The sequence below is a fragment of the Leopardus geoffroyi genome, chromosome D2, assembly GCF_018350155.1.
Source record: "Leopardus geoffroyi isolate Oge1 chromosome D2, O.geoffroyi_Oge1_pat1.0, whole genome shotgun sequence".
Lineage (NCBI taxonomy): Eukaryota > Metazoa > Chordata > Mammalia > Carnivora > Felidae > Leopardus > Leopardus geoffroyi.
Window position 1 is genome coordinate 33,677,987 of NC_059334.1, and position 14,330 is coordinate 33,692,316.

At 36.4% G+C, this 14,330-nt stretch overlaps 1 protein-coding gene across 8 annotated transcripts in view; it reads right to left on the reverse strand.

Annotated features, from left to right (window-relative positions):
* Positions 1–14,330, reverse strand: part of MICU1 (mitochondrial calcium uptake 1) — a 254,880-nt gene that overhangs the window by 237,679 nt on the left and 2,871 nt on the right. The gene's annotated exons all lie outside the window — the stretch shown is intronic.

Consider the following 14,330-nt stretch of genomic DNA (forward strand, 5'->3'; position numbering starts at 1 on the left):
GGCCCTGTCTGTCCTCAGATATAGACTTCTGATTCTGGGCTTCTGACAGTTTTCTGCCCCTTTCTCAGGGGTTGAGGATTTATTTTTCTTTTCCCCTCCTCCAGCTTCAATGGCTGAGGTGACAGGGTTGGCTATCCCTCCCCAGTGGCTTGAGACTTTTGTTATGTAGGTCTGAAATGAGCTTTTTGCTTTTCTCACTGTGGTGGATGCCCCCCTACTGTGGGCTGAATCCTTGGGAAGCACTCTCCCTGATGTTATGGGTGAGCTTCTGGTGGAGATCTATTGAGAAGAGCCTGTGAACTTTCCTGTATCTATGGTTTCTAGAGATTCTATATGCTAGTGCTACCTCAAACTTGATCTTTAGCAATGTATAAAAAATTCTAGCTGAATTTAGGTAATTACCCTAGAGAAATTAAAACATGTTCACACACACAAAAGTGTAAATTAATGTTCTCAGCAGCTCGAATTCATAAATAAATGGGCACATAAAAAGGTATTCAACACATTAGCAAAATGCAAATTAAGACCATAACGACACCATTATACACCTATTTGGCTAAAAGAAAAATTACTGACAATATAAGTGCAGCAAGAATGCAAAATAAGTGAACTTTCATACATTGTTGGTGGGACTACAAAATGGTACCTCCATTCTGGCAAACAGTTTGACATTTTCTCATAAAGCTTAACATCTATTTACCATATGACCCAATAATCCACTCCTGGGTATTTACTCTAGAGAAATGAAAACCTGGGCTCACATAAAACCTGTATGTGAATGTTTATATTTATTTTAGTTGCCAAAATCTAGAAACAACTCAAGTATCTCTCAGCAGTTGAACAGATACACAAACTGTGGCATAACTATACAATGGAATATAACCACAATTAAAAAGGAATGAACTCTTTTTTTTTTTTTTAATTTTTTTAATGTTTACTTATTTTTGAGAGAGAGACAGAACATGAGTAGGGGAGGGCAGAGAGAGAGGGAGACACAGACTGCAAAGCAGGCTCCAGGCGCTGAGCCAGTTTTAAGGAGTACCTAGGTGGCCTAGTCAGTTAAGCATCTGGCTCTTGATTTTGGCTCAGGTCATTATCTCACAGTTCATGAGTTTGAGCCCCACATGGGGCTCTGTGCTGACAGTGCAGAGCTTGCTTGGGATTCTCTCTTTCCTTCTCTCTCCGCCCCTCCCCCATTTGTGTGTGCATGTGCACACACACTCTCTCTCTCTCAAAATAAATAAATAAAAATTTAAGAAATAAATTTGTTTTAAAAAGCCAAGTTATATACTGTAGGACTTGTATGACATTGTAAAAAAGGCAAAACCCTTGTTAACAGGAAACAGATCAATAGTTGCCAGAGTTGGGAGTGGGGGAAGAAGGTGGCAACAGAGGAGCCTAAGGCAGTTTCTAGGAGTGGAAGGAACTGCTCTATATTTTGATTATTGTGGTGAATTCATGACTATGTCTATTGAAGCTATTTCAAAAAATCTCAGTATAGTTGCCTTTATAAAATACTTGTGGGACACACTATTTAAAAGAAAATACTTAGCTTTAAATATATTTATTAGGAAAGAAAGAACAAATTAAGTGTCCATCTCAACAATTAAAAATAAAATAAAGACAGAAGAAGAAAAAGCAAAAATATAAAGGACCTAGGAATAAGTCTAATAAAAGATGTTCAAAAAATGATAGAGAATCTTGTAACACTTCATTGAAAGACCTCGTTAAAGGAGATCTTAAAATAAATAAATAAATAAATAAATACATAAATAAGACCTAAATAAATGTAACACCATGTTAATACACTGAAAAACAAAACTTTGTAAAGATGAAGATTCTCCCCAAACTAAACTACGGTATCAATGCAATCCCAATGAAAATCCTAATGGGATTTTAGTGGGCCTTGACAAACCCTAAAATGAACAGAGAAGTACAAAGGACCAAGAAAAGCTAAGATATGCTTGGGGGAAGGTGGGTGGGGGGGGGGGGGAATACAAGTAGGAGATCCTGCTCTAACATTAATTAAAACTCATTACAAAATCTTAATACCTAAGACAATGTGATAATTGCCACAGAGGAACAAATAGAACAACAGAAGAAATACTTCAAGCCCTAAGACATATCCACATAAATAGATACATCCTGTATCACAAAGGTGGGATACCAAATCTGTAGGAAAAGGAAGACTTCCCAATAAATGAGGCTGGAACACTGAATATGCATGAGGAAAGAAATAAATGGATTCACAATACACAAATATCAGTTGTAAGTGGATTAAACACTTCAGTGTAAAAGGAAATACATAAAGTCTCTAGCTGATGAAGTAAGAGAACATCTTTATGACATCAGAGTAGGAAAAAATTTTTTAAACAATACCAAAAAAATTAAATATAAAAGACTATAAAAGTCTATCAAAAGCAATCATAAAAAAAAAAAAAACCATACAGGGCATCAGAAAAGATACCATAAGAAACATTACAAAAGACATCAAAAAAACACTACAAAGTTAAGTCCAGAGAGGGACAAAACAGTTAACTATTCATATAATCAACAAAAGACTAACAGCCAAACTATACCACTAGTTCCTTATAAAGGAAAAAAAAAAAAAAAATGAAGGGGCGCCTGGCTGGCTCAGTTGGAAGAGCATAAGACTCTTGACTAGGGGATCATGAGTTCAAGCCCCATGTTGGGTGTAGAGATTATTAAAATAAATAAATCAACTTCAAAAAAATTTGAAAGGAAAAATTAAAAAAAGAGAAATGTACAGATATGAAAGGGAATATTCATAGCAACATTGTAGTAATCAAAAACTATTAACCACCCAAATGTCTATTGACAGTTACGTGGATAAAAAATAATAGTTCATGCACATAAGAGAACTCTATATGGTAATAATACAAATGGACTACACTATATACAATAAGGATAAAACCTTACAAACATAATGCTGAAAAAAGAAGACACAACAGAAAACTCACAGTTGTATTCCATTTTTACAATATTCAAAAAGACACTAAACCATACTGCTTAACATAAAAATAAAGGAAAGCCAAGAAATTGATAATGATGAAAGTCACAATAGGGGTTACCTCTGAAGGAAGAAAACTGTAATAAGAACAAAAACATGGCAGTGGAAATGAAAGAGTCTGAGGGGATGGCAATGTCCTAATTCCTAATCTGGATAATGAAGAAACAGGGAGGGATTCACTTCATAATTATTCATTAAAGCACACCTTTATTTTTTATACATTTTTACTTCAATATAAAACATATTTTTTTAATGTTTACTTATTTTTGACAGAGAGAGACAGAGCATGAGTGGGGGAGGGGCAGAGAGAGAGGGAGACACAGAATCTGAAGCAGGCTCCAGGCTCTGAGCTGTCAGCACAGACTCGAACTCACAGACCGCGAGATCATGACCTGAGCCAAAGTCGGACACTCAACCGACTGAGCCACCCAGGCGCCCCATAAAACATATTGTTTTAAAAAGTGAGAGAAGGGTGCCTGGTTGGTTCAGTTGGAAGCGCATATGATCTTGATCTCAAGAGTCACATGTTGGGCACAGAGATTACTAAAAAATAAATAAACTTAAAAGAAAAAAAGAAGATAAAGAATCACAAAATTAATTTTAGGAAAATTTACCTCTCCCCAAAAATGCTTTACCAGTAACAATGGTAAGTCTCATGAATATAATGTTGAGTGCAGAACCAAATCATAAAGAATATATATAATTAGATTTCATCTATATAAGGTATTTAGTGATACACGTAACCATGATTATCCCTAAAATTGTGGGTGGTAATTTGTCTCCTAAAGAGAAGAGGGCTGTGATTAGGAAAAGGCACATGGGGGACTTCTGGGGTGATAGAAGTGTTCTCATTTGGCTTGGGTGATGGCTATCTACATAGTTCACTTCCTTAATTACTCTTTAAAGTATACAGGGGCGCCTGGGTGGTTCAGTCAGTGAGGTGTCCAACTTCGGCTCAGGTCATGATCTCACGATTCGTGAGTTCGAGCCCCGCGTCAGGCTCTGTGCTCACAGCTCAGAGCCTGGAGCCTGTTTTGGATTCTGTGCGTGTGTCTCTCTCTCTGCCCCTCTCCCCCTTGTGCTCTGTCTCTCTCTCTCAAAAATAAATACATATTTAAAAAAATTTAAAGGGTACATATATATTTCATGTAATTTTATACATGCTATACGTATTTGTAATATATGCAATATAAAATTGTTTTTTAATGACACTCAACCATTCAATAAGCTATTAGGTTGAGTTAATTTAATTGTACAACAGCATAAACCTTAAATGGCCTATGTAAACCAAGTCCTCATTTGTAATTTGCTAATCAGCTAATTCTTTCATTGCTAAGTCTGTTTGCTTTGTCCATAAAGTTTTAACATGGGAATGTATGGTAAAAGTACTAGTTGGCTAAGTCTAACTCTACCAAAAGCTGACAGTGACAGGAAGAGTAAAATTTTTTTTAATAAAGAAAATACAAAACTTTGATCAACAATAGTGCATTATATGCACCACAGAATGAGAAGGTACTTTATGGGCTTCCCTATTAAATTAAAAGCTCTAAATCCTACTGTGATACAGAAATGATATGTGAAGACAGAACAAAGGGATCAATATTTAATAAGCATGTCACTTTGCGTTTGCAGAAAACTATTTTATAAGTGCTCCAATGAATACTCTCTCATTTGTACTGTATTTAATTTTCAGATATGGAAAGTGGGGCACCAGGATTAAAATGGAATAATAATTTCATGTCAGAACTCCCCTGTGGGTCCACTCAGTCTCATTCAACAGCAAAGAACTGATCAGTACTATGGACCAATTAGTAAAAATAATACATACTTCTGCCAAAGAAGTCTCTTTCAACATAAATAACAATTTCAGTGGAATTTTTTTTAGTCTTCACAGAAACAGACATCTTTATCAATATTCTTTTATAACAATCTGTCTATATTTATGTTCTGTCTAGAAATGAACCTGCTAGGCTGACAGCAATATTAGATATTTCACTGCATATTGTCCTACCTTTTCTTACCTTTACTTCAACTTCTATTTAAAGAGGTACTTCTTTTTTTTTTTTTTTAAGATTTTTCCCTTGCTTACTTGAAGATGTTTTCAACTTTAGGTTTTAATGAAAGCAAAATTAGATCACAAAATAAAGCTTTACTGAACAGGTAGATAAGTTTGCATTGTGTTTTGTTTTCTTTCATTTTATAAACCGAGGAACAGAAAGTTCTGTCAAGGTAATCTGCTAATTCATTAATTCTAGATATCAGAACTTATAAACTTGACCTCTTTCTGGCCATATTGAAGTCAGTCAGATTTGTGTTTGTTGTTTTTTTTTTTTTAAGTTTATTTATCTGTTTTGAGAGAGACAGAGACAGCGGAAGTGACGGAGAGAAAGAGAGGGAGGTGGAGAATCCAAAGCAGGCTCCACACTGACAGTCTCAAACCCACAAAATTGCAAGATCATAACCTGAGCCGAAACCAAGAGTTGGACACTTAACAGACTGGGCCACCCAGGTGCCCCAATCAGATTTGTGTTTGATTCCTGACTTGGCAACTTTGTGCTGCCACAAAACAGGGTTAATAACACTTACTGCAAATGACTATGAAGAGGATTAAATAAGAAAATGCTTGTACAAAGCTGAGCACAGTGTCCAACACACAGTAAATTACAAATAAATATGATAACAGGATGCTGCTGTGATAATTCAAATAAAAACTGTATTATGTAGGGGCGCTTGGGTGGCTCAGTCGGTTAAGTGTCTGACTTCAGCTTGTGATCTCACGACCCATGGGTTCAAGTCCCGCATGGGGTTCTGTGCTGACAGCTCAAAGCCTAGAGACTGCTTCAGATTCCGTGTCTCCCTCTCTCTCTGCCCCTTCCCCGCTTGCGCTCTCTCTCTCTCTCTCTCAAAAATAAACATTAGAAAAATACTTTATAAAAAAAACCGTACCGTATTATGTAATATAAATTTCAATAAAACATCAATAAGTACATTACACCTAAATATCTTCCTTTTAATGTAAACAATTGGTAAGACTAGTCATAAACCTTGCTAGTCTAATCAAAGAAATGAACAGAAAAAACAAGTACTGGAGAAACTGGAATCTTTGTACACTGTTGATGGGAACGTAAAATGGTACAGCTAGGTGCTATGGAAAACTATGGCAGTTCCTCAAAAAGTTAAACAGAGAATGATCATATGATCCAACAATGCCACTTTGGGGAATATGTCTAAAGGAACTGAAAGCAGAGACATATTTGTAGACCCATACTCATAGCAGCATTCTTCACAATAGCCAAAAAGTGGAAGCAACCCAAGTGTCCATCAACAGATGAACAGATAAACAAAATATGGTTTATACATACAATGGAATATTATTCAGCCATAAAAAGGCAGGAAATTCTGACACACAATACAACATGGATGAATGTTATTCAATATTACACTAAGTGAAATAAATCAGTCTCAACAAACACTGTATGATTCCACTTACATGAGGTACCTAGAGTAGTCAAAATCTTAGAGGCAGAAAGTTGAATCATGGTTACATGGGGCTGGGGGTGGTGGGTGGTAATACAGAGTTATTATTTAATAGATGTATTAGGGCACCTGGGTGGCTCAGTCAGTTGAGCGTCCGACTTCAGCTCAGGTCATGGTCTTGCAGTTCGTGACTTGGAGCCCTGTGTCAGGCTCTGTGCTAACACACAGCTCAGAGCCTGGAGGATGCTTCAGACTCTGTGTCTCCCCCTCTCTCTCTCTCCCCCTCCCCTGCTCATGCTCTGTCTTTCTCTGTCCCTCAAAAATAAATAAATGTTAAAAAAAAATAGATGTATTTAATATACGTTTGCAAGTTCTAGAGATGGATGTTGGTGGTGGTTTCACAGGATTCTGAATGTACTTAGATTAATACCACTGAACTGTACACTTAAAAATGGTTGAGATGGTCAATTTTATGTGTATTCTACCACAATAAAAACAATTTTTTAAAAAAGGAAGGAAATTCTGATGCATCCTACGACATGGATGAACATTAAAGACATTATATAAGTGAAATACGCCAGTCACAAAAAGACAAATACAATAAGATTGCACTTATAAGTTCCTACAGTAGTGAAATTCATTGAACCGGAAAGTAGATTGGTGATGCCAGAGACTGGCAAGAAAAATAAAAGGAGAGTTACCATTTTATGGGTACAGTTTTCCATTTGAGAAGAAGAAAATGTTTTGGAAATGAATGGTGGGGATGCATGCAGAACAACGGAGATATACTTAATGCCTCCCAACAGCACACCTAAAATGATTAAAATGGTACTTTTTAAAAAATATGGTAAAATATACATAAAGCTTACCATTTTCTCCACTTTTTAGTATACAATTCAGTTACATTAAGTATATCCACCATGTTGTGTAATCACAGCACAACCTTAATTTTCAAAGAGAACAGGGCAAGTAAATTGCAGCATTTCTCAAATTCTGGATTTATCTAGTTGCTTCCGTATAGCATGGTTTCAATGTTTCTCTAGTCCCTTTATCTCCCATAAATTCAAGCTACATCTAAAAACTTGACCAGAGTCAAATTAAGTACTTATAGCAAGAGCTCTTCATAGATTATTTTGTATACTTCATGCGCTTCAGTATAAATTTCCTTCTCCAATGTGTAATCTGTCATTAATGCCAACAAGTGTAGTTTTCATCTCAGACATTATAGTTTCTATCTCTGGAAGTTCCATTTGGGTCTTTTCCCTATCTTCCATGCTTCTATTTAACATAATCAATCTTTCTTTTAGTTTCTTAAGCATATGAAATACAATTATAAAAACTGTTTTAATACTCCTCTCTACTAATTCTATCACCTGTCACCAGTTTTGCTTTTGACTATTTTTTTTTCCTTGTCATCATAGGTCATATTTTCCTGCTCCTTTACATGCCTAGTAATGTTTTTTTTTTTTTAAGTGGGCTCCACACCCAGTGTGGAACCCAATGCAGGGCTTGTACTCACAACCCCGAGGTCAAGACCTGAGCTGAGATCAAGAGTCTGGTGTTTAACAGACTGAGTCACCCAGGCCCCCATGCCTAGCAATTTCTGATTGGATGCTAGACACTGTGAATTTTACCTTGTTGGGTGCTAGATATTTTTGAATTCCTATAACTGTTCTTGAGCTTATAATTAAGTCTCTTAGAAACAGTTTGACCTTTTCAGGTCTTGCTTTTGTTTTTTTTTTAAGCTTTTTAGATTGGGCTGGAGCACCTAATTTTATCCCACTACTAAAACAAAGCCCTTCTGAGTACCCTATATGACCTAGTAAGACATTTTCCACTCTAGCTGACAGGAAAATACAAAACAAAACACTATTTCTGCCTTTGCGAATACTCTTTCGAGTACTGTTCTCTATTCTTTTCAGGTGGTTCTTTTCCTAGCTTCAGTAGTTTCCTCACATGTGTGCACTGATCAGTTCTCCACTCAATACTTGAGGGGGAGCCTCTGCAGATGTCCAAAGTTTTCTCTCCTTTCAGCTTTCTCATCTCTAGTACTCTGTCGTGCAAACTCCAGCCGCCTTGGCCTTCCCAGGCTGTGTCAATTCAAGGAGACCCCTGTACTCTGGTTGGGATTCCCCCTCCCTGCTCTACAGGGGGGAAACTCCAGGCAGCACACCAGAGCAGTCACAGAGCTCACCCCATCTGTTTCCCATCTCTCAAGGATCACCTTCCTTTGCTGCACCATGTCCAAAATCTAGGAAACCACTGCTTTGTATATTTGGTCTGCCTTTTTAGTTATTTCAGGCAGGAAGGTAAATATGGTACTTATTAATCCTTCTTCACCAGAAATGGATATTAAGACCAATTTTTCCATCCCTTTTATTCGTATGTCTTTGTGAATCATTTTTATGCAACTCTCAAGACAGCCTATCATTTCACTGCTATTATTTTGATATGTCTCCAAAAATATAGACTTTCCTTCCACATAATCATGTCACACTTACACTTAACAAATTTCACATTTATTCCTTGGTATGTTCTAATACCCAGCCTCTATTCCAATGTCTCCAACTTTCTCAAAAAATTGTTTTCTTTTAAATAACTTTTAAACAACTCGTTGTTCAAAATTCTCTTTAATGCCAGCATTTAATGAACAATACTCTGTGAGGGGTACTATGCTAAAAGCCTAATACCTGTTACCTTATTTAATTTTCTATAACCCTTGCAATAAGTATTATTACTCCTATTTTACTGAGGACACCACAGCTCAATGCTTTTAGAAAATTTGCTTAAAGTCACAGCCAACAGATGGCAGAGGAAGATTTCTCTGATCTCAAAGCCATTGCTCTTAACCATTATGCTACACTGCCATCTCAGAAATTATTAGGATAGAAAGTCAGATGATACCAATGCTGAAGTTAAAAATCAAATTCTGAGGGGAACCCGGGGGGCTCAGTCATTTAAACGTCTGACTTCGGTTCAGGTCATGATTTCATGGTTCGTGAGTTCCAGCCCTGTCGGGCTCTCTGTTGACATCTCGGAGCCTGGAGCCTGCTTCGGATTCTGTGTCTCCCTCTCTGTCTCTGCACCACTCTCACTTGTGTTCTCTCTCTCTCTCAAAAATGAATAAACTTTTAAAAAAAAATTTTAATCAAATTCTGAAACTACTTAATTTAAATGCTATCACATATCAAAGACATGAGAAAATGAACAATACCACTTTATTTGAAATGTATTATAAAATTCACTTGATAATTTTAAAAAATACAACTTTCAAATCTAAAAGCAAGTTTTATTTGAACAAGGAAGGAATATGATTGAAATGAAAATTAACTATCAGCTGAAATTAGGGAATGTAGGTTCAAGTGTATAATGTTCTACAACAGCTCTGTCAAACAGAATGTGGTGCGATGATAGAAATATTCTACATCTACTATTCAATACAGTAAGCACAAGCCACATGCGGCTACTGAGCACCTGAAATGTGTCTACTGAAGCGATAAACTGAATTTTTAATTTGAATCTTAATTAGCATAAATCTAAGTTGTAATTATCAATTCATCTGGCTGTCTCTACCACTAGACTATGAGCTCCTTGACGAATGGAAATGTTTTTCCTCTCTCTCTCTCTACTGCTTTGGTATATATTACAGATAAAACATGTTTATTGATGTGTGGTAAAAAGTGTGGATGGAATTTTCTAGAGGTCTCCAAGTAAGTTTTCTTAATGCATCAGACTGATATAGGTTACAGTGTGCAGACTTAATCTATTGAATTACATCTTATTTCTATTCTGATTTTTAGGCAGATGAAATATCTTACTCTTCACCAAACATGTTCTGAACTTGTATAGGCTACAAGTACTCTGCTGCATATTCAGGATATTATGATGAGTAAGACTTGTTTCTGGCATCAAGAATCGCTCAGCCTAGGGATGCCCGGGTGGCTCAGTCCACTAAGCGTCTGACTCTATTTCGGCTCAGGTCATGATCTCATGGTTCATGAGTTCAAGCCCCGTGTCAGGCTCTTGTGCTGACAGTGCTGAGCCTGCTTGAGATTCTCTCTCTCCCTGTCTCTCTCCATCCCTCCCCTGCTCATGTACTTGCTTGCGCACACGTGCACAAGCAAAAATAAAATAAAAAAAAATAAAAATGATAATAATAAATAATAATAATAATAAAAACAAGAAAAAAAAATAGACATGAAGTAACCACCAGCTCTGAACAAGCAAGGTATTAAGATAGGGACTTTAAGTTTTAAATGACCAATACGAAATCACTTTGAAGAGAAATGTAAACATTATTTGTATACCTGACATGAATTATATGAATATATTTCTCCAAGATTACATTAAGTTTTCAATTTTCTCATGGTCAGTAAAAACCACCTTGAACTTATTGTTAGTTAGTTAGTTAGCCTAGGAAATGTTAAAACTGATTACTCTCGGGGCGCCTGGGTGGCGCAGTCGGTTAAGCGTCCGACTTCAGCCAGGTCACGATCTCGCGGTCTGTGAGTTCGAGCCCTGCGTCGGGCTCTGGGCTGATGGCTCAGAGCCTGGAGCCTGCTTCCAATTCTGTGTCTCCCTCTCTCTCTGCCCCTCCCCCATTCATGCTCTGTCTCTCTCTGTCTCAAAAATGAATAAAACATTAAAAAAAAAAAAACTGGGGCGCCTGGGTGGCGCAGTCGGTTAAGCGTCCGACTTCAGCCAGGTCACGATCTCGCGGTCCGGGAGTTCGAGCCCCGCGTCGGGCTCTGGGCTGATGGCTCAGAGCCTGGAGCCTGTTTCCGATTCTGTGTCTCCCTCTCTCTCTGCCCCTCCCCCGTTCATGCTCTGTCTCTCTTTGTCCCAAAAATAAATAAACGTTGAAAAAAAAAATTTTAAAAATAAAAAATAAAAAATAAAAAAATAAAAAAAAAAAAAACTGATTACTCTATCAGTTCGGGGAAAAAAAGATTAATCCATTTCTAGGTATTTATTTGCTCATAAATAGGGCTAAAACACCTCTCCTCTCAAACTGGCAATATTTAATTTCCCATACCAGATAAAAATTATATTTAAAGCCAGTCACTTTTTACAGTTGTTCAATTCTACAGCTGCCTTTTTTTGTTTTCCAAGTAACATTCTAAACTATTATCTCTTCCACCTGCAGGTGTCCAATATAACATGTTCTCAAAGCATTACTTCATGTAACCATCACCCTGAACTCATCCTTAAAAATAAAAACTAATCCAGGGCTCTTGGGTGGCTCAGTCGGTTAAGTGTCCAACTTCAGCTCAGGTCATAATTTCATGGTTCTTGAGTTCGAGCCCCGTGTTGGGCTCTGTGCTGACAGCTCAGAGCCTGGAGCCTGCTTCAGATTCTGTCTCCGTCTCTCTGCCCCTTCCTCACTAGCGCTCTGTCTCTCTCAAATATAAATAAAACATTAAATAAATAAATAAAAATAAAAGCTAATCCATTTTTATTATTTCTGCCTATTACCAAAAGTCACCATAAATTCTTATATCAACATCCAAGGTGCTCAACATCTACGTTGCCTTGTATAGCCGAGGAATGTAAGACCTACTTAATATTAAACTTTGCTGAGCTCAGAGTCTGTGTAAAATTCTCTCAATACATTCCCCTATCCTAACAGTTTTCATACTTGGACTAGGCCATCTTCAAATACTTGGGCAGTCCTCTAATAATTATGTAGTTTAAACAGTCTTTTAGTTTATTGCTATCTATGTAACACAGAACTTAAAAACCTGCTAAAATCAAGACAAACTGACACAAAACAATTAATTCTGTAACACCTATATATACATTTAAACCCTCTGGAGCTAAACATTTTGAAATTGGGGTAGTAAAATCTTTTTAGATGTTATTTCTTGTTCTCATTATTATTAACAATTACATTTAATAAGTACCTACTACATCCCAGACCCTTGGCATACACTAAATTACTCCTCATAAGACACCCCCCCCCTTGAGACAAGTGTTATTATTTCTATTTTGAAAATGGAATAAACTCAAGTTCAAAGAGATTAAGTAACTTGCTCAACATCAAGAAGTGATGGAGTTGGATTTTAGAATATGAATCTGTCTAAACTAAAGCCTGTGTCACCAACGTTTGCAATTAAAGCTCAAATGTCCACTGAATTGAACTCCTAACATTTCCTTTAAACAAAATCAAGACAGTGGAGTAAACAATATGTAACTTCAATTATATTTTCTCTTAAAATATAATGAACCATTAGAATAATCCATAAAGTTACAAAACCAGACATTAATGTTAACTATAGTCTTAAAGTTAATGCCCAGTGACAGCATTTTGTGACAATTATAATTTCTTTTTCATACAATGCTCAAAATGAAATGGTTACTATACTAACACATTTTTTTTAATATATTTTTTTAAAGTTTATTTATTTTTGACAGAGAGAGACACAGCATGAGTGGGGGAGGGGCAGAGAGCGGGAGATACAGAATCTGAAGCAGGCTCCAGGCTCTGAGCTGTCAGCAAGGATCCTGATGCGGGGCTTGAACTCACGGACCGCGAGATCATGACCTGAGCTGAAGTCGGATGCTCAACCGACTGAGCCACCCAGGCACCCCTCTATATTAACAGATTTCTAAACGTGTAATAATTAAAAGAATCAAGCATTTAACCATACTGACTACATACATTTAAATATTCAAAACTTTATTTACTATTTATAAAACTACAATTTGTTAAGTTCACCTACAGTAAAAAAAAAAAAAAAAAAAAAATTACCAATAAATGATTTTAACAAACTGACAAACACACAATATACCTAAAGTTAGAAAAGCTTAATACTCCAGAGTACAGGGCTAAACATATAACAATAGCACAAATATATGCTAGTCAAGGAGTTTAAATTTCAAGTTCTATAAATGAATAAAATAATAGACATTAAAAAAAAACACTAACACTCAAACTGCAAAATACAATTAATTTATATTGGGTAAAGGAAAGTAAGTACTCTTAATTAAAAAAAAAAACAAATACATATATAATTATTTCAGTGAACATCTGTTGTTTTCGCCTGTCCAGGAATCGTTCTCCCCTCTCCAGAAAAATGACACCTCAATTTCCCTAAAGAAAAACTGTTGTCAATTTTTTTTTTTTTAGGTAAACTCTACACCCAATGTGAGGCTTGAACTCCCAACCCCAAGATCAAGAGGGGGATACTCTACCTCTGAGCCAGGCAGGCACCCTGACGTTGCCTGTTCCTAATTCATGTAGTTTAAAACGGTATCCCCCTACCCCACTCCATGGTGAGAACAAGATCCAATCTTGACCACACAAAGCATTCTATCACTCTGACCATAGAGACTACTGCCAGGATGGGCAATGACCCAAGGTCAGGTTAATGAAATTCTCATACAGTAGTCTGCTGGAATCACAGAGACAGGGAAGTTCTCTCTCTTTTGGAGTTTCTAAGGTTGTAGGATGTAAGCCTGGAGCTATTAGTACCATCTCTCCCAGGGAGTTTTACTTGAGACTCTACTTTTGCACACTGATTCACAAATATGCAAAGGGAAGTAACTAGTAGTTACAGGGTGGCAGGGGAAAACATAAATTAGGATTCCGACTTTCAATGTTATATTTTCATCATATTTTCATTTTTCCAAAACAGGCACATACACTTTTATAACAGGAAATATAAAACATTTAAAAATCCTGCCCTGTGTTTTCTTCTCAAATATGCTCACGTAACAACATTTAATGTCTTAAAAGCATTAACAATTTTCTCATAATTTACAAAGTGTATAGAAAATCTATTTTATTTTTTTTATTTTTTATTTATTTTTTTTTAATATT